The sequence below is a fragment of the Meles meles genome, chromosome Y (genome assembly GCF_922984935.1).
Source record: "Meles meles chromosome Y, mMelMel3.1 paternal haplotype, whole genome shotgun sequence".
In the NCBI taxonomy this organism is placed as follows: Eukaryota; Metazoa; Chordata; class Mammalia; order Carnivora; family Mustelidae; genus Meles; species Meles meles.
In genome coordinates, this window is record NC_060088.1 from 13478658 (window position 1) to 13499244 (window position 20587).

The 20587-nt window shown below is 53.6% G+C and overlaps 1 protein-coding gene across 4 annotated transcripts in view; it reads right to left on the minus strand.

Annotated features, from left to right (window-relative positions):
- LOC123935912 (F-box-like/WD repeat-containing protein TBL1X) overlaps positions 1–20198 on the minus strand; it is a 209869-nt gene extending 189671 nt beyond the window's left edge. For 3 of the 4 annotated variants that reach the window (XM_045996763.1, XM_045996758.1, XM_045996759.1), the window contains exon 1: positions 18259–18379. The gene's annotated coding sequence lies outside the window, so the exon portion shown is untranslated. Of the gene's footprint in view, positions 1–18258; positions 18380–19991 lie in introns of those variants that run through there. The other variant, XM_045996761.1, reaches the window with a different exon arrangement.
- Positions 20199–20587: the final 389 nt, after the last annotated feature.

Below are 20587 nucleotides of genomic sequence, written 5' to 3' on the forward strand. Positions count from 1 at the left end.
TTAACGCAGCCAAGCCCGTTCACGTACCTCTGCTTTCACCTCCTCTCCTACCCATGTGCAGGTCTAGGTCATCTGCTTGTCAGACACAGCAACCTGGTGCCCCAGCAGTCCAGGAGAGGAGAGGCAATGAGAGGAGGTAAAAAATGGAAGCATCGGACACTCACAGGATGGGGGGTGGGGGGGTGGGAGGGAGGGCAGGAAAACGCTGAAGGGCATCAGAAGGTGCAAACTCCCGGCCGTACGACGCGTAAGCCCGGGGACAGGAGGCAAGCACGGCCTCGAGAGACAGCAGCATCACGTGCTGTATCCGAACGCTGCCAATATGATCCATCCCAGATGAGAAAAAAAAAAAAAAAAGAAAATACGCAACAGAAACAGTTGACAAAGGGCCACCGGGACAAATAAACAACAACAACAAAAATACTAGGCTCACAGTGGAAATCTCCTATTAAAAAACAGATTTTTCAACACCAAATAAACGTCCGTTTATTCGCTGCACAACAGTAAAGACCTAACACAACGTAAAGGACGAATACGGCACGAAGCGAATGGTCCAACGTCACAGATATCACAGAGACCCAGTAGAGACCCGTGAGCCTTCATCTGCTTCTGCACAGCCGTCGGTGAGAGCTCAAACACCGCACGTGGCTCCTGGGGAGGTCTTTCTATGGGAAGGATCGCCAATTCCCTTCCTGGTGGGGACAGTCCTGCAAGACAAGGCACGCAACCTCCCCAGTGCACGAGAATCGCCAGGAAGACACCTGTCTGTGCTCTGAACGTGGACCATCCGGGCCCAGGGGACACGATGCCTCGCAGGAGGCGGTCTTGTTCATTACCACGTGGTGTGGCCCCATCGCTGGCCTCCACCCACTGGGTGCCAGGAGCACCCTCTCCCCTAGTCACTCTCCACAGCCCAGCATGCCTGCAGACACTGCCAGATGTTCCCTGGGGGCCCAAGGGTGCTCCCCCACTCCCGTCCAAGCGGCTCTAAGACAGACCCAAAGAATCACCACGACAACATGCCCTAGGGATCCAGTGGCCAACCTACACGAGCTTGTCCCCAAGCTGCTCCCACAATCCGGGTTCTTGTCCAAAATGGAAAACAACCCCTCCTCGTGCTCTAAGCGAAACCAAGGCTGAGCGAGTGGGCTGCAGGCAAGCAAACGGTTTCGTGCTACCCTGTTTGTCGAGAAACAAACAGCAGGTACGGAACAAACACGTGACTCCTACAGGCTTCAGAGGAAAAAACTGAGACAGAAACCAAGGGCATCAGCAAAGTGGGGAGGAGGAGGACCACACCCTGACCCGTGACACGTCTGGCACGGAAAACGAGCCCTGCGGATGCGGTCCAACGGAGGACCGTGGGACAGACGGGGAGGCAAGCTGGATGATCCAGGTGGCCCAAGGTCGCCACACGTTGAGAACCTGTCCATGCCGTGGAGAGAGGGGGATGTAACTATGGAAAAACACAGAGACACTGCTCTGCTCCGTGGCTCGGACGACAAAGACACCACCGCCAGGGAACGCAGCGGGCCTCCAGAAGCTGGAGAGCCAAGGAAATGGACCTTCTCAAGGGCTTCTGGAAAAGCAGGCAGGCCTGTCAACATCTTCATCCTCACACAGAGAGAGTCCTGTCAGACTTCTCACACCTCTCCAACTGTTAAGATGGTACGTTGGTGTCCTTCCAGCCACCAAGCCTGTGCTTATCTGTCACCGCGGCAGCAAGAAGCTACGACAGTCGGTTAAAAGCAGATCCACTGGAAAACACGCGTGAACTTCCCTGTAGGCTCTCTGCTGGAGGGACGCGTAACCCAGAACGCGCCGGCCCGTAGATGGCTTGAGAAAAACCAACCTCCGTAGTGTCCCACTCGACGCCGGAATGGTAATGATTGTCCTGCACAGAGAGCCTGCAAGCTCGGGAAAGTCGACAAGTCGACAATTCCATTAGGGTGTAAGTCAGGGTTGTGGCTTCCGGGAGGCCCTAGAAAGAAGCCAAAGTCTGGCTGGCTGGAATCCCATGACCTCAGAGGGGGAAGGAACCGCACGCCACACCCTCGGAAAATTCAAGCTTTCTATGCGTTATCCCCAGAAAGGGCTTTTGAAAACCCCACCCAGCAAGGCGGCCCAAGGGAGAGGTCAGCAGGTGCCACGTTCATCAACCACAACTGTCTGCTACGCTCGTCTCTACGGGACAAGAGGGAAGAATGCAAGACGAAGAGAAGGAAGACGATACGGTTACGCCAGGCTGGAAGCCGGAGGGGAAAGAGACGGTGAAATCTCTTCCACTGCGCACGCAGTCAGAGACGGGGGCATCTCGGGTTCACTCAGCCCTCACGTGCTTCCAGCTCGAGCCCACACCCCAACCCGGGCTACCCAGAGTGTCCGCAAAACGTGTACGGAGATAGTGCACAGAGGTGCCACAGCCCAGAGGGACCTCAAAAACCCGAAGGGAAAGGTGCCGGACATCAAAGACCGCGGATCGCAGGATTCCACTTAAAGGACGTGTCCGGAACACGTAAGCCCAGAGACAGAGACGAGAGGCAGCCAGAGGCTGGGGCTGAGAGTGTGGGGATACGGGCAGTGACGGCGGACCGGGCAGGTGGCTTCTTCTGGGGAGATGAAGATGTTCTGGAATCAGTCAGCGGCGGTGGGTGCCCAACGTTGTCTATGCCAGGAAAGCCCTGACATACACCTCTGACGGGGGTAAGTGCCACAGGATGTGAATTACAGCTCCGTAAAGCTAGCATGTTAAGAGGAAGAGGAGGAGGAGGAAGAAAAAGAAGAAGAAGAAACTAAGATGAGCTCATCATGACGAGTCACAGAAAACTGTTTAAAAGCTGTAAGCTTCCCAGTGAGATGAGCCTACTTAAGCAGTCTGGAATCTAGTCCACGACAGGTCCCGGGTCAGGATTCCCAGACAGTGACCTAAGGTCAGCCACCAAAGGTGTGAAGCCCGGACCCGAGACGACACGAGACAGATGGATTTCAGGAGCAGAGACGGAGACCTGGGCTCGGGGAACAAGGACAGAAAGCCACTTCCACAGAAAAAGACTCTGCAGTCATCTGAAGCTGCTTTCCAAAACAAGGCAAGGATCTCCCCCCACCATCACCACAAAAATTGTTTTACTATAACACGAGCATCGGCTGCAGTAGTGAATACCTACTGATAACATCCAGCGGTTTGGGGCCGGTGGCTTTCAGTGACAAGGGGTGGGATGCAGAAGGGCCAGATCTGGTCACCGTGGGAGAGGAGAGGCGGGTGAGGCTTGCTTCACCCCAAGGTCCCAGGGGACAGCAGCACCACAGGGCCCGGGGAACAGCGCCTGGGTCCACGCCAGCCCCACATGGCTGGGTGCTGACCACAACAGCAGGCTGTCTCCTCACAACATAAGAAGACATCAGTCATGTCCCCAAAGAGCCCAGTAAGGGCAGACCCTGCGGACAGACAAGGCTCTCATGGCTGGTGTTGGGGAGACATGAGCACCCCACCCCAGCAACCCCCTGAGTTTTTTTCCTATTAGTTACCGTGGACAGAAGGAGGTAAAACCCAGGAGCCAAGAGGGAAACACGGATACCAACAACCACAATGGAAAGCCTGGTGATTAAAACCACAAGCGCCATTACAGGACAAGAACAGTCCAATGTCTGGGACAAAGAACAATCCAGAAGAACCAAAGTATCTGAAGACGACCCCTGAGGCAGCAGCTCGCAGCGCGCGCGTGGTCTAACACTGCCGGCGGGGAACTTGCTAGAAATGCAGTGTCTCGGGCCCCATCCCCATCGACCACATCACAAGGTGTGCGGATGGGGCCTGGCAATCCGTTTTCACGAGCTCTCCACGGGGTTCCACCACACGGTGAAGTCTGAGAACCCCTCGCAGGGCAACAACAGTATTTACAGCGGCTTCATTCTCAGGGGCCAAAGAAACGTCAGCCCCCAAATGCACAACGGCTGGCAAATGGATACACAGAACCGTGGTACGTCCACACCCCACCCCCCCAAGATTCCCACCCGAGTGCCCGAAGGCATGAAATCGTGATACGGGCTTCAACACGGGTGACCCCTGAGTCATTACGCCGAGTGGAACACGTCAGGCAACGTCACAGGCTCAAACCATGTGGTTTCACGGACCTGAAATTCTAGAAAACGCAAACAACCCAATGTAGTCATAGAAAGCCGACCCACGCGCGACCTGGGAGGCAGAGATCCCAGAAGGACACTAAGAGATGGGGAAAGCCACAGAAATATTTGTTCTGACACATTCAAGGACACAGACAGGGTAGGGTAGATGACCCAGCAGAGGGTCCGTGAAACCAGCACCCCGAGCGAGATAACGAAAAAGCAGATTAAAGGCGCCGCGTCCGTACGCCTCGCTTACTGCACTGCGGCTGCCTTGAGTCCATCCGTAAGAAGAAAGGGGCAGATGCGGCGAAGGACAGGACGCCACCTGGATAAAAATGCAAGACTACACGTTTGTGCGTGGACGGCCACACACGCTCGGGGCAGCTCTTCCCTGCTGCAGGCGGGTCTACCCTGCCACGCTCACCAGTGCCTCCCGATCCCTCTGGGAGAAGAGGAGGAAGCAGCTGCAGTTATCGGTGCTGGAAGTCCTGGAAATCAGCACAGCACCATGTTTGGGGTGGGGCAGGGATCCTGAGCTCAGAACAGGCAAAACAACACACCCATAAGGGGATGCCAGGAGATGCTGCACCCTGGAAGGCACCAAGGACGGCGGGCTGGGTGCAGGGGGGAGGAAGAGGCCCCGCTGGGCACAGACCAGAGCTGGAGGAAAGGGGAAGCTGTCGAAGCCAGGTGCGACGCAGAGGACACAGGTGTGCAGGACAGACGCCCAGGCAGGGGCCCTGAACTTCTCAGGGGACTCCGGGGCACGTGGGCCGCAGGAAACGAGAAGGGGACGGTGCTGGCACAGGGCGAGGGACGATAGCTGTGTCCGTCGCTCAGGGGAGCGACGGGAAATCCTCGAGAACCAGCAGAAACCACGAGGCCCACAGGCAGAGGCCCACAGCCAGTCCAGAAACGCTGTCCACGACACGGTGACTGCCAGAAGCAGCCCCCCATTGCGCAGGGATAATTTTCAGAGCCCTTGGGCGGGGTCTCAATCTTGTCTCGGTTCTTACGGAAATGTAAAGATGGACTGTGGGTCCCAGATCCAAGCCAGAGGGTGGCTCCAGATTCCTCCCACCACGCTGCCACTTCCTTCTTTGTGAACACTTCTGAAGGGACTGAAAGTCATTTCCCTCGAAACGTAACTCCAAAACTCTCGTTTATCCTTTCCCTTATAAAAATCCCCATTTCCCTGGAGTGCACGGAGACTGAAAGACGCCTCTGCCCCTTCCGTAAGCCTCGGGTACCTTTCCTCCTTCAACGTCCCCAAGACTTCAGTGAGGACCTAAGCACCACGTTTGAAACTGACCCCAGGGTCAAAGCCACGGAGGCAGGCTTTGTTGGCCTCCACACACTCAGCTCTTGGGCTGGGGAACTGTTACCGGTTCAGGGGGACAACCGCCAGCTGGTAGGACGTATGAGAGCACGTCCAGCCTCTCCCCACCGGGGCACCTCGTCCCCACCTGTAACCAGCAGAAGGGTCTCCAGACACTGCCCAGCGTCCCCGAGAAGCGACACTATCCCTGGCGGAGGAAGATGGAGCTAAGGGACGTCCCGGGCCAGGCTCGAACTTCCCTCAGAGCCTCACAGTCAAGGGCTTGAAACCAACAAGAGGGTCATGCGGGAAGGCAGAGGAGGTTCCGCCCTGTGGTTGTGGACTGGGTTCACCCGGGACGGAGCCCATCACCAGAGAGGTCCCCCGTCCCATGGGCCCTTTCTAAGCAAACTACGTCCCACACGGCAGTACCTGAGACCCTGCAAACATTCCATCAGCACCCTGACCGTGCGGAAGAGGGAACGGAGGCAGGATGCCCATTATCTCGCTTCCCTCCGCTTCGCCCTCCCCCGGGGAAGGGCAGGGAAGCCCACTGAATGCGGCCTCAGCACCCACCACCCGGTGAGCTCAACCTCGCACAGAAGTCCTTGTTCTGAGAAAAGGGAAATCTGCAGAGACAGAAAGGAGATTCAATGGCTGCCGGGGGCTGGGAGGCAGGAGCCAGGATGGATGGCAAACGGACACGAACGACCGTACTGAGGAATGAAAATCGATGATGACGATAGCTGCACGACTCCGTAAATTTACTAAAAATCACTGAGTCGTACACTTAAAATGGGTGCTTTTTATGGTATGTAATTTATACCGCAATAAAGTGGTTTCAGAAAATCAACTTGATAAGTCAGATTTAGAGTTCCGTACTAAATTAAACACCACCGCAAGCGGGCATCTGCCGCAAATTCAAAGGCAAAGCAAACACCTAAGGCAAACCCAAGCCAAACAGAGTAACCCATAGCTCGTGGCAACCCCCCTGAGTCTACAACGTGTCCAACTCAATCCCGTGAACTAAATAAGGCGGAACCCTACCAACTGCCCAACGCAGTGGTGTGAACGGAGAAATTCCACGCCACCGGACGTCAGGGCTGTCAGAAACCCACACCAAAAAACACACTTGTTGTCCAAATGCAGAACATTCACTGGAAAAGCAAGCAGGACAGGAAACGGACGAGGCTGAACGTGGGCTCTGAGATAACCCATCTCCCCCAAACTTCCCTGAAGGCAAACGTCAGGCCAAAAAAAAGGGGACCCCTAGCTTGTCCCTGCATTGGGCCAGGCACGGAACACAGAGGCCACGAAGAAAATCAAAATTCACAAAGGACAGCTTATTCTGTGTACCATTTTATAGTCAAACAAGAACTGGGACATAAAAACACACAGCCTCATTTCAAGTAACTTTCCGGAAAACATGTCCAGGATAATTAAAAATAAATAAATAAATTACAAAATGAAACTAGGAACTATTACACGAATGTTCACTGTACTGCCGGAGATAAAAATGAAATACTTCCATGAGCTAATCTTATTCTATATTTAGTTTGACTATACGAATGTAATTAACCAAGGTTATAGAATTTTGCTAACACCAAATTTCCAATTACAAAGCTTCACATACAATGATTTGAACCACAACTGATTTTTTTTTATTTCTGTGGAAAAATGAAGATAGCTAATTTTAATAGCCCAATCTTCCTAAGGAAAAGGAACTGCCTTCTCTGATACAAATTATGTAAACGGTACTTCAACGAAGCTATAAACTAATTTGTTTCTAGATTCTCTTTCAAAGATTAGCATACTCAAAAATTTCACGTTCCGAGAGCTTCCAGCACTGGCCTTGGTTCGCGGCACTCCTGCTCCGCACACCTACGTATGCCTCATTCTCAGAAATTATACACAGACATCTGCACGCCGACGACTCCCTAAGGGACGCATTTAGGAAATGCAATCGACTTTTGTCCGGGCTTCTAAGAAGTGTCTCCTCTGAGGGCTATTTTCCGAGACACATCGCTCGCTGGTTAATTTTGGCAGGCAAATAATCAAATGAATAATTATTAGTGTTTCACCCAAAAGCAAAAATAGAAGAGGATCCCGGCTCAGGACTGAAGTGATTCACAGGTGTCTGCCTGACCTAGCTGCAACCTGAGGTCATGATCTGGACCCAGCCAGAGGCATTTGGCTAAAAGTACGTGACCTGCTGTAACTTCTCTTCCTTCTTAAAGGGGCAGGGGAGGGGCCGATCAAGCGCACTCCCAGAGATGCAAATTCTAACTCATCCACTACTGAAACCCACACGTATTGATCTCTGGAAAGGAGAGGCGAAGGTTCATGACACGACAGTTAAAAAATAAAAATAAAAAAATTCTTCCTGTTTCTCCTCTTTACAGTAGCTGTCTTGTACTGCCATAAAGGAAACCAATTTTTCTTTTCAAGTAGGAGATAAATATTTCCACTCACCAACAGACAAATGAGTGTCTGTTTACATCCTGATGAGTTAATGACGTTTGGCACTAGGTGTCCTGTGGGCACGCGTGGAAGGGAACCAGAATTGCTCACCTCCAGGCCTCTGAATTCACTTGCAAATCTCTGGGCTTTGTTTTAGTACAAAGTTACACTGCAAATTCAATACTCACAATGGGAAAAATGGATGTGAACACCGAGAAAATGACAGAAAAACCGAGGCTAACCGATCAATCATTTCAAGTTAAACAAACAAACAGACTGTCGTGGAAATCCTGGAAAGACTCACAGCGGACACCGAGTCTCACCAAAACCAAACCTTGGGCCATTCTCAGCAGATGAGGTCAGACAAAAGGCCTCACATTTGTGGAGGTCAGTTCCTATCCTCACCTCCGCAGACCACAACGTGGTCTGAATCATGGATTTCATTGTTCTATTTATTTGCTCTCTGGAATACCAATAACAAATACAGCACTGACTGAGTTTTCTCTTTATTCTATTTACGTAGCTCTAGGGGGGTTCCCGACCAGGGTGGAACCCAGCCGAGAGGCTTAAGCCCACCACCCGAGAGGCTTAAGCCCACCACCCGGAGATTGAGACCAAGAGTGGGACGCTTAACTGACCGAGCCCCCCAGCCATGCCCTGAGTAGTCCCCTCTCTTTTTTTTTTAATCTTTTTTTTAAAGATTTTATTTATTTATTTGATACAGAGAGAGAGAGCCAGTGAGAGAGGGAATACAAGCAGGGGAAGCAGGAGAGGGAGAAGCAGGCTTCCTGTGGAGCAGAAAGCCCGATGTGGGGCTTGATCCCAGCACCCTGAGATCATGACCTGAGCTGAACGCAGAGGCTTAACCCACCGAGCCACCCAGGCGCCCGGAGTAGTCCTCTCTTAAAACAAAACAAAGAAAAACTTTACTGTGAAGTAGTTTTTTTGTGGTTTTTTTTTTTAATGTATTTAAAAGCATCCATGACCACGGAAATAGGTCTACGGAAAAAGACCCAACAAATCAACAGCCAGACTGAAGTAAGGCAAAGTCAGGACAGTCAGTCCGTTCGCACACCCTCTCCGGCTGTTGTCTTCCGAAGTCTGAATGGCTTCCATCAGTCTGTTTCTCAGGAGCCCTGAGGGCAACCATCAATGAAGGTGGCTGATTTATAAACGGAATTAAGTGATTATGAAAACACTGCCGTGTCGCGAAAGGCGGGACAAGCACGGCGCCATCCGAAACCTCATCCCGCACCTGCAGCACAGCTACGTCCTCTGCCTCTGCACCACCAGGATTTTTCCGCTTTCAAACTCACAAAACCAGCAGATCAGCACAGACACACACACACACAGGCGTTGGCAGCTGAAGCCAGGGGAAAGGGGAGCACATCCCTGTCCCACTTGCATTCACGTACTTCAAAACTGCCCCCCTCTGCCCGCCACCTCTGGGAACCCATTCGGTGACGTCTGTTCATTGCATATCCTCATCAGTGAAGAAGTTTCCAGCCCGTGCCCCCAACCCAGGTAATTTATTTATTAACTCAACACGACCCTCGGCGAACATTACAGGCATCTTTCACAAACTACAAAAACAGACCTAAGAAGGAGACACAGAGGGAGCGGACAGTTTACCTTTCTTCCCTCGCTCTGACAAACTTGCAAGAGGAGGTGGTATGGCCCTGGGAGACCAGTCTGGGAATTAAAACCTGACACCAGGCACTTTGGTTCCCCCGCCCCAAAGCCCAAAACGTGGAGTCTATCGGTTTAAAGGAAATGTACTGAGAAGCCCATGAAATTTATCCGAGAGTCCCATGAAATTTAATTTTTTTAAAAGATTTTGTTTATTTATTTGACAGAGAGAGACCACAAGTAGGCAGAGAGGCAGGCAGAGAGAGAGAGAGAGGGAGGGAAGCAGGCTTCCTGCTGAGCAGAGAGCCCGATGTGGGACTCGATCCCAGGACCCTGAGATCATGACCTGAGCCGGAGGCAGCGGCTTAACCCACTGAGCCACCCAGGTGCCCCGAGTCCCATGAAATTTATAAGGCAACTCTAATTTCCAAGGGCCTCTTACCTTGTTCTCCTCTGGTCTACAATAATTTCTGCCATGACCTGGGCACATTGAGATCATTAATTCTTATTTTCTCCCACTTCTGAGCTGTTGCTTCTTCTGGTGAGGCTTTTTAATGCATTTCAGCATCCCTGGAAATGGCTGAAACTGGCAAAGGATCACCTGTGCATCTTAGAAATAAAAACCTAATGCGGTATCTTTTTCATAACCAAGCTAAAAGTTAAAGCAAACCCGGACTGATCTGCCTGTGCCCGGAAGTGGCAATCACTGCTTGCAAGTCGGTAATTGTGAATACTTGAGTCTTTCCCAACCCCAAGCTTGATGCTACGTGCCTGAGGAGGACTGTGCTGGAAAAAGAACCTCCGGCAGGGACCCAAGTTTAATCCATTCCCCAAATGACCCAAATGGTAGAGACCTCAAATTTCAGTTCAGCTGTTTTTATCAAACACAACCTACAACTCCACAACCACCTGGAACTATTATTATTATTATTATTATTATTATTATTATTATCATCATCATTATTATTATTATTATTATTATTATTTTGCAGCCACGCAGAATTTTATAGATGGCAGGCATTAGGTGTGTCTGCTGGTGCAACTGATTTCTGCATGACGCGCCGTCAGTGACGGACTGCTGCTCCCCTCTCCCATTTCTCATCTTCAAACAGCTGTCAGAATCACAAGGATAACTAGAAGACAGAAGCTGACCTTGTTATAACCAAGGAGCCCCTGCCCTGGAAACAGAAACCGCCGCTCCGGTATGCTGAATCATTCTCCCACTTAGGATGACTTACACAGTCTTACCGTATTAAAGCATTGGTTATTTCTGACGTAAGAACGAAAACGGCACCACAGACAGTAAGCTTCCTTGGGTCGTCCTCTCCACCTGTTGGGATCTCCGAACAAGCAGAGACACGTGCAGAACTCAACAATGGCTCACGTGCCAGGGCCCTGAGGCCCGATGACGACCTTGAGCAAGCAGGCTGATCGTAGGAAGGAATCCCGCTCTGAGAAGGGAACAGTGTCCTCCCAAGCCCACTCCAACATGGGTGACATTGGGGACCTCGTTCTCAGTGGACTTCAGCAAAGTTTTCGGTTTCTTAGAAAGTGGGAAGGTCTGCATTCTCCCTGGGGGCTGGTGCCAAGTGTTCCAGAAAGTGCACGGGCTCTGTGCTGGCTAGTTAGGGTCACGGGTTCTAGGTTCTGGGGAAGCAAGTGAAGAAAACTCTCCTTGTCTTTTAAGCCTCCAGGCAACATCCACCCAGGTAGGGGAAGGAAAAAACAAAAACCAGAACGTCAGAGGAATTCAGAAGATGCTGTCTCAAGAGTAAACACTGGGAAGCGCACTGTAAGGCCGCGTGTACCTACCTCGCAGGCTCTCGTGAGACGGGGAAACTCGGACACTCACAGAAATGATCCCGAGGCCCTCAACACCCCGAAACGTCTTCGGAATTGCTCAATTGTGTGTGTTTTGTGTTTGCGTTTTAGGCACAGTATGCAACGAATCAACAGATCAAGTCACAGATCGCCCTATTCTAATGGTGGGTAAAGTGGCAGTCCACGCGTGCGGTAAAAATAACCACCGGTTTTCCCTAAACTTTTCACTGGCAAAAAAAGCCGACCCAACAATTAAGGAGCATCCCCTTTGGAAATGAAAATCCTCACGCGAGAGAGAGGAAAAGCCTCAAGACTAGCTCACCTACCCTCTGACTCCGGCACACGCACCCAGGTTTTCACCGACCTCATACAAGCCGGGGGCCACCCAGGGCGGGACCACGGTAGCAAAAATCCGAAACACCAAGTCAATTCTTCTAGAAAAGATGCCATTTCCTAGGAGATCACAAAAAGTGAAACGATGGTCCGAAGTAAAATGCAGGCCAACACTTAGATGGACACACAGACCCAGGAATTCCCTTTTTCCTCCAACAAAGTAACGCAAACACAAGTTCATACCTTCCGTTTGTGGTATCGCCCCACTGGCAAGACTGTGACACCTGCACGTGTGGGTCCTGTTTCTGAAACCAAAGACAGGACTTCATAACCTGACACGTTTCACACAGTATATGTCTCTCGGGGACTACGGAGGAAAGATTCGGGAAACATTTCTCTGAAAATGCATCAGAAAACATACATTTCGACTCATTTGGCAGCGAGAATGACCTGGCATCAAAAAGACATCTTTGGCAGCCCCAACAAGACACCTGACCTTCTTTCTCCACGGCTCCTTACAAAGTCTATTAGGAAGAGTAAGGTTTTCTTCTCCTTCCTTTTGAGAACACCCACAGTGCAAACCCTGCTGTTCGGAGGCAAACACACAAGCTAAAGGGTGCAAAAGTGTGAAGTTCACGTGTCATCAGAGAGAAACACAGAGGAGGGTACTGGGAGGGTGGAGGGGTTCCCCTAAAGGCATCTGAGGCTGAGCTGAAATGCAATTACAAGGACCCGGAAGGCAGAGCTGACGGCGGGGGGGAGGACCAAGAAGGATGCCTTTGGGGTGATGGACTTGTTCTGTATCCCCATTTTGGTGCTGGTTACACACATCTATGCGTGTGCACACTCATAAAACTGTACACTGAAAGAGATGACTGTCCATCTTTTCACACACTAATTTGGAAAATTATACACACGCATCCATGTTTATGAACCAGCCCTGAAACTGAACTTAAGGGCTGTAGGGGAGGGGGGGATAAGGAAAGGAAGGCAGCAAGTTCTGGAGACCATTATAACCATCACACAGCACCTGCACACCCAATTCCCAACCTCAGCGTGGAGGAAGGCACCAGCATGCGGGGCTCGGAGCATAACAGCCCTACCTCCTTTCAAGGCTGAGAAAGGAATTCTACTTTCTCTCTCTCTTTCAATGAGAAAATGAGTGACAGAGAAAGACACTGATCTGCCCAAAGATGCATCAGGGCAGGCGAGCTGCCTACAAAACAACTTTCCCCCCACAGCCACGTCATCTGCCCGGGGGCCACCAGGAGCCCAGGAAGGACCCCCTCACATGACCGAAAGTAAGAGCGAGCCAGTGTGCGACATAGCGATAGAACCAAGAAGGGAAAGTTGAGAAACACGCCTTCCAGGTGCACTGGCACTGGGAACTACTTGGGTTGAGGGGGAGGTGAGGCAACGAATAGCCTTCCCCCCCCCCCCCCCCCGCCCCGACACCTGTTGGTCTTGTTTTTATTCCTTCCCCCAAGCCCCTTCACTCCTGCTTTCTCTTTCCCGCTCCTGCTGCGGGATCAGAAACTTCCTTTCTCAACCTGCGGTGTGATGTGACTGACTTCCTAACAGATTCCCGAAAAGCACAGGTGTGCCAGGAGAACACAGAACTCCACACAGAGCTTTGGCTTGGCACCCGCCTCCCCCAGCCTCTGTCCCACATACGGTCGTGTATACAGTCTTGAATTCAGGGTTGGTTCCCTCCCCACCCCCCGCCCCAGCAGCCCTGGCATCTGGCTCCAGATCATTCTTTGCCATGGGGACTGTCTTCTGCAATGCAAGCTATCTGCTATCCCCCAGGATGCCAGGAGCACCACCATTCCCCTCCCCCATGCTGTGACCACTGAAAACGTTTCTAGATGTTTCCTTGAAGGTAGTGGGCAAAAACGCCCCCACTGAGAACGCTTAGCCAACTGCCAGATTCTGGAGTTCACTACTCCAAGCACAACTGTCATAACCCCCCATCTCCTTTGTCCTCATCTCTGAAGACGTCCCCTTCCTTTGGAAGCCAAGCGTCACCCCCATCTCCAGCTCTAGTCCCACCTGCCACGGCACCCAGTTTCTCAGCAAGCCGCTTTTCCAATGTCTTCCCTTTACATGTGCCCAATTCCATTTTTCACCGGCTTTCAGCTCACGTCTACAGTCTTCCATCACGGGGCGGGTTGTCAACCAGGATTTCAGAGCTACACGGGAGCAAACGTGCCCACAGGGCACACGACCATCTTTAGTCAAGTCGCCCGCACCCAGGTCCAGAAGCCACCCGGGGAGCGAATTCCTTGGGGAGCAAATTCCTTAGTGAAGGCGCTTTTCCCTTGAGGTCCGCAATGCATTTTCTCAGACTAGGCCCTCCCAGCCGTATAAACATGTTGACTTTGCAAGGCCCTTCCCTCATCCAGCTCTTATTCTGGCTTTGCTGGGCCTCATTTTGCCAATCTGGCCAGTGTCGTGGGTTTGGCCAGGCCCCGTGGAAAGGATGGGGAGGGGGGAAGGGCCACAGGGGGCAAGACCCAAGGGGAAAGCTTGCATCCCAGTTTCTGCTCGGGAGGCCGGTTACTTCCTTCATCCTAAAAATAGTTGGGGGGGAAGGGGTTATCGTTCCAAGTTTAAAAAAAAAGAAGTGTTTACAAAATGACTTCAGTCTTGCTTCCTGAGTGAAACTATTTTTTCAATGTTTTTAAGAGTGAAAAATTATCTTATTGGATTAGCACATGATTGGGGGGGCACACATGCAAGGTATCAGGAAACCACAGCTAAGACAGCATCATGTTGGACACAGAGCCTCTGTTGACTGTCACCTAGGCCAGACGCTGGACCTGGCAGAGCCATCGGGATGGCTTTTCTGGACCTGGCCTCCCTTGGCAGAGGCCCCCTCCCTCCTCTGGAAAATAACGGGGGAGAACGTCGGTATTTAATAAGTACTTCCAGCCAAACGCTGACCGTCATAGCAGAGCCCTGAGGAAGCAACGGTGGGTGAGGACAGAGAGCAGAAAGGTCATCTGGGAGGTCACCACTCTGACACCCACAAAAGTGGGTCCCCTCCAAATTGGGTCCTAATAGTCATTTACAAATAAAATTTCTAACCCATTACTCTAAAAAATACAAAGAACAGTGAAAAGGACACATCAACTAAGTAGTAAAAATAACACCCTGACTCAGGAACCAGGAGTACAGCAAACAGCTCTAGCACACAGCCGTTTAAAAAAATAAATAAATAAATACTTTGACGATTGTGGAATCTCACTTTGCTGGAAAGATTTCCTATCAGCCTTTTTAATTCGGAAGATTCTGACCTCAAGACTCAAGACTCAAACTTCACGGGGGCAGGGGTGTTGAAAGCCCCGGGGCATTCACAGTAAGCGAGGGTTACAAGCCTGCCATCACCCACACAGGGGCTCCCCGAGACTAACAGCATGGGCTCCCCAAGCCCAGGAGATGCTCATCACACTCTGGTTAGGTAGGCATCTTGGGGACGGGCCAACAGCTATGCCTTCTTTCCGATGGGGAAACCAACTCCGAGATTTCAACCTGCCTCCCCCAGGGCTAAGGGCTCAGGGAGGGGCTCTGGCCTGGAGTCCTGGTTTTCTAATTCAAAACTGATCCAAAGCACCCCAGTCCAAAACCACAGCTCTCAACTGCAAGTTAAGAATCCATTCACTGGGGACGGGCTGGCTCTGTGAGTAGAGCACGCGACTCTTGATCTCAGACTAGTGAGATCAAGCCCCACGTTCCGGCCTGAACACTGGAGCCTACTTAAGAGGGGGAAAAAAAAAAAAAGGAACCCATTCGCTGAAATCACTTTCCTGGGTCAGTCACCTGCGGAAATGGGTCCTTTTTGTTTTTCTTAAGTTTACCTATGAATTATTTCAAACCTGTATAACTTCTCCCCTCCCCCCACAAAAGTACACTAATTACTAAGATTTCATTGCGGGAACTACAGACCAGCACCCTCTAACATAACTTTCTATGTGAACTGCACTAATTAAGACGGTGGCCACTGAGTACATAAATTACGGCTTCAGAAACTGAAAGAACCGTTAATTTATGGAGTTTTAACTAACTTGAATCTCCATGTTGACATGTGGCCAGTGGTTACCCTACCGGACAACGAAGTTAGGAAAGCAATTCCTCCACCGTGGTCAAAGTCTCTTGATTCCGTGCAGCTACGTCTGTATCTGTTCACGGAGTTCACCATAGATCCCAGTTTGTGAACGTGTGTATGTAATCTGGAGAGCTTTAGCTGTCCAAATGTGAAAACTCATGCCAGGCAGACATGAAAACAGGAACATCAAGCGTAAGAGCTGGGTTTCAGGAATCAGAAAATCCTCCCTCCACCCTGTGTTAGCAAGTCAGTGTTCTCTCCGCAGAATAAAAATAGTAATTGCTACGCACGCAGCATTAAGTGCAAAGCACTCAAATAGCGTAAAGACAATTATTCAATTTGTGCAACAGCAAAACTAACATGTACACGCCGCTTTACAGTTTTAGGAAAACTTGCACATTCTTTCTGTCCGCACCATAGACAGTGAGGACCACAATTTCAATTCTTTTTTTATTTTTACATACATAGAAATGATGTTCAGAAAAGCTACATGCCTTCAAGGTCAGCAGGGCAGGCCCTTCACCAGTTTAGGCCAAATGGGGACAAAGGTTGGGTTTCTAGCCAAGCAGTAAATGTCAAGACAGAGTTGGATTCAAGGGCACTGTCCGCCTCTTTGCAGAACCACTGATCCCCCACCTGACAGTGGGTGCAGGGAAACTCCTGATGCCTTGCCCAGGTGAGGAGAATAGATCTCCCACAGGTGAAGGTCAGATTAAGACCAACCAGGACCTCGGAGCCGCTCCATCCCTACTCAGCCCATTAAAACATTCAAACATTCAGAAGGGTGCCGGAACGTGGGTGTGAAGCCCTGTATACTAGCTAAAGGAAAAGCCAGCCGGAAGATCCAGCTAGTACTACTTGTCCCAAAGTGCACACTGCCCAGTAAAATACCTAAAAATCTCAGGTTTTGTCCCCCAGGTGTGTGTTCACTTAAGGACTGGAATCCCCTTAAGGGCCATTTTAATAAGTGGGTCAAATCATGAACCTCAACTTTTATCCCCGGATTAGTCATCCATCCAGCTGGGTGCTTTTCTGCAGAATCTGCAGCCCACTTGAACCACTAAGATCGCGTAAAATAAGAGTGTAAAATAAGATCGTGTAAAATAAGAGTGTAAAATAAGAGTGTCATCTTAATGTCCTCCTGTGCCTACTCAGCATTCCGGCCCCCCACTCTCATCGCCTCTTCTCTAGGAATGACAAGTTGGAAACTTTTTATACAATCGGGGAGAGCAACTGCCACCCGGAAGCCGCCGCTCGGGACCTCCGCAGGGCTCTCCCCGCGCCCCCGCCCCTCCCCCTCCCCTCCGGAGTCCCGCTCCTCCCCTTCCAGGTTCCAGCAGGGGCCGGGGCGGCGCGTCGGGAGAGAAAAACAGCCAGAAGTCGGGTCGAGCCCCATGTGACCGTGCCAACCAGAAACGGCTGCCGGAGCAGCAGGCGGTGGGATTCTGTTTCTCTGGGGGTTCTGCTCCACAACATCCCCGACTGGGGGGACTACGAGGAAACCGCCTCCGCCTCTAACTTTGTGGAATTTCCAGCGCACTTGGCTCGGAGAAGGCCAGGCCGCGCAGCGAGCCGGGACCGAGGCCTGACCGCGCGCTCGGGCGGCGCACGTGAAGCCCAGGCCCTTACCCCCGCGCGGGCGGACCTCTAGCGACCCCAAACTGTCATACACCAGGCGGGCACCCACACCCGAAGGCGCACCCCACGCCGCTCCCGGCATCGCCCCCCCCCCCCGCAGGGATGGTGCCCCTGGGGAGCACAGCACAAGACACCGACGCGGGGGCACCCGTCCCCGAGCCCCAGGAGCAACAGGTCTGCACCCTGTTCAGGCCGCGCTCGGCAGACCCGGCCTCACCAGGGGCTGCCCCCCCCACCGCCACACACACACACACACACACACACACACACACGCGGATGTCGCCCTCCGCCGGGTCCCCTCGCTCCGGCCGGGAGCCCCGGACTTCCTTGACAATTTCTGCGTCTCGGACACGGAGCAGCCGCCCCTCACTCCGCCGCTCGCCGCCGCGGTGCCACCCGGTCCCAGACGCGCTGGCCGGCGCCCGGGGATGAATGGGCGCCCCTCCCCCACGGGGGGATCCCGCGGCGGCGCAGGTCCGCCCCGCCGGCCCCAGACCCGGCAGACAAAGGGACCCCGGGACCCGGCCCGGGCGCTCCCCGAAACTTACCCGCCGCCTCCCCTTCCCCACACAGCCCCCCCGCCCCCGCCCCCGCCCCCGGCGCGCCGGCACTTCGGGGAGCGGCCGCGGCCGGGTATTGTTCAGCCTGCAGGGAGCGCGCCGCACCCCAGCCCGAAGCCCGGGCACACTTGGGGACCCGTCCCTCCAGAGCCCCGGCGGCCGGCGCCGCGCGCGGGCGTCCCACGCCGCCTGCCCGCCGCCCCCCACCCTCGCGGGAGAAGTTTGCGCCCCCTGCCCCGCGCCCGGCCGCCGGAGCCCCGCGCACTCACCTCGCCGCCCGCAGCGCAACTTGTGGCGGCGCCGCCGCGCTCCGAGCCTCCCTGCCGCCGGCCGTCGCCAAGCCCGGGCCGTGCCGCGGCCGAAGAGGGCCCGGCGCCCCGGAGCAGCCGCGGGCCGCCCCCGCCCCGCCGCCGCGAGTCCCCGAGAGGCGCGGGCGCTGGAAAGTTTCGGGTGCCGAATGGCGGCCGAGGGCGCTGCGGCGGCGGCGGGGCGGGGGCGCTGGCGGCTCCTCGCTCCCGAGAGCGGAGGGGGGGGGGCTGGGGCGGGAGCGGCGGCGGCGGCGGGAGAGGGCGGGACGGCGGGAGGGACCGGCACGGGCAGTGACCTCCGGCTTGGGGTGGGGGGGAAGCGGCCGCCAGCGGGCCGACCCCGGCCGGGAGGACTTTCAGGGGGGCCGCCGCCGCCGCTGCCCGGGCCGGCCCCTCCCCCACGGCCGGGACGGTGTGGGGGGGAAGCGCTCCCCAACCCCCAACCCGTCCCCTCCCCCACGGTCGGGGGAGGGGAACCCGAGTCCACTTGGCCTCGCCCCTGAGCGGAGGGGGAGGGGGGCCGCGTCCTAATCCCGCCCCTCCCCCACGGTCGGGGGAGGGGACGCTAGGCCTGCCCCTCCCCTACGGCCCAGGAAGGGGTGAGAATCCGCAACCCCCACGGCTTCTGGGGAGGCCCCGCGTCCCAATCCAGCCCCTACCCTACCCCACGGTGGGGGAACCTGCGACCCTACTCAGCCCTTCACCACGCCTAGCGTGGGTGAGGGGAACTCGGACCTCTCCCTTTCCCGGTGGCCTCCCAGGGGGATGAAGTCAACACGGGCCTACCGCCACGCAGTCCCATTCCCAAACCCTGCCTTTCCCCCGACTGCCAGGAGGGGACAGGAACCCGGGCCACCACCCCCGCGGTCTGGGGCGGGGGGGGGGGACCCGAACCACAGCTAGAGTGTTACCCTCCCCACCTCAAAAAAGAAGCTCCTCGGCGGCCCTAACAACCCCCTGCAAGCTGCCCGAGGGTGCATCTCTCTCAAAATGGGCGGTTTAGAGGACACCCCAAAGTCCTCTTCCCTCCTCCCAAAAAAGTAGGGACTCAGGCAGAGCCTCGACCTTTGCAAAACAACTCCCGGAAAGAGCCAGAAATGCTTGGGGAGAAAAACTCGGGCACATAGAAGAGGAAGCCAGGAGCTCCTTAGAGGAGGGGGCTGGGCCTCTGGAGTTGGGGATACCTGGGCCCTCGGGCCTCCCCACGCCCGATTCCCACCCCACCCACAGGCTTTGCAAAGGGTTTTATGTTGCAGTGGCTTATTTGGCTCGGCCCTAGCGCACCAAAGTCCCCGGAGCTTCGTCCTCCTCCCGGGTTTGGAGACCCCCGGCCCACCACTCGCGGTATTAATTCAATTAAACTGACACCGCGCCCACCCCCCTGCACTTCAGCGTCTACTTTGTTAGATATTTTAAGGTAACTTTGCCCCTCCCTTTGGTGTATAATGAGCTTTGCGCGCAAAGCCCAGTACACTCAGCATTTTAAACTGTAACCTCACTTGCTCCTTCCTGGGACACCAGACCATTTGTGGTTCAGGTTGTTGGGGGGGAGGGAGGGGCCCGAGGTGAGTTTTTAAGGGGCTGGTCCTCCCTCAAAAGGTGGACCTAAAAATATTGCAGTTAAACGTCCATGATGTAAAAACGACTGTTGCTACACCATTATTAGAGCACATCAATAAAAAATACACACTTACACAGTCTCCATAATTGTGAATCAGCAGAATAGATTGTGTCTTAATATGTATCAGTTGTCATTCAAGAGTCCCCAAAAGGACGTGGGGGGGCCTTCCCTTGAGCCTGCCTTTCGTTGCTCCCCGGCTCCCTGGGCTTGTGCGGACTGATGCTGAGGTATTACATGCAATCGAAAAACCAAGGGTGCAATTGAGAGCGGGAGCGAGCTCATGATGCAACCCTGCCCGGGTTACACGTGCTTCCCCTCCCCCACCGCCGGCTGGTGGGAGCGCTGCGTTTTTTCCGCCTGTAGGGTCACATCGTGGTTGATTGATTCTCCTTTAGCGTTGCTCAGTCATTCAGATTCTGAAAGTAAATAACAAGTTGACAACATTGCAGCTCTAGGCTTGACGCGGACCCGGCCCTTGGCTACCGCACACTCTCGAGTAGCCGCGCAGCCGAACTGGCCCTCTGGCTTGTGAGCCCTGCCTGTTGTTAGCTGCATGGAAATGCCTAGCTGAACTTGCTGGAAAGGCCTCTCTGTATGTTGTGATTACTTGGCAGGTGCCAATCATTTAAAGTATAGGAAAGTGGTGGAAATCCTCACTCCAAACTAGGA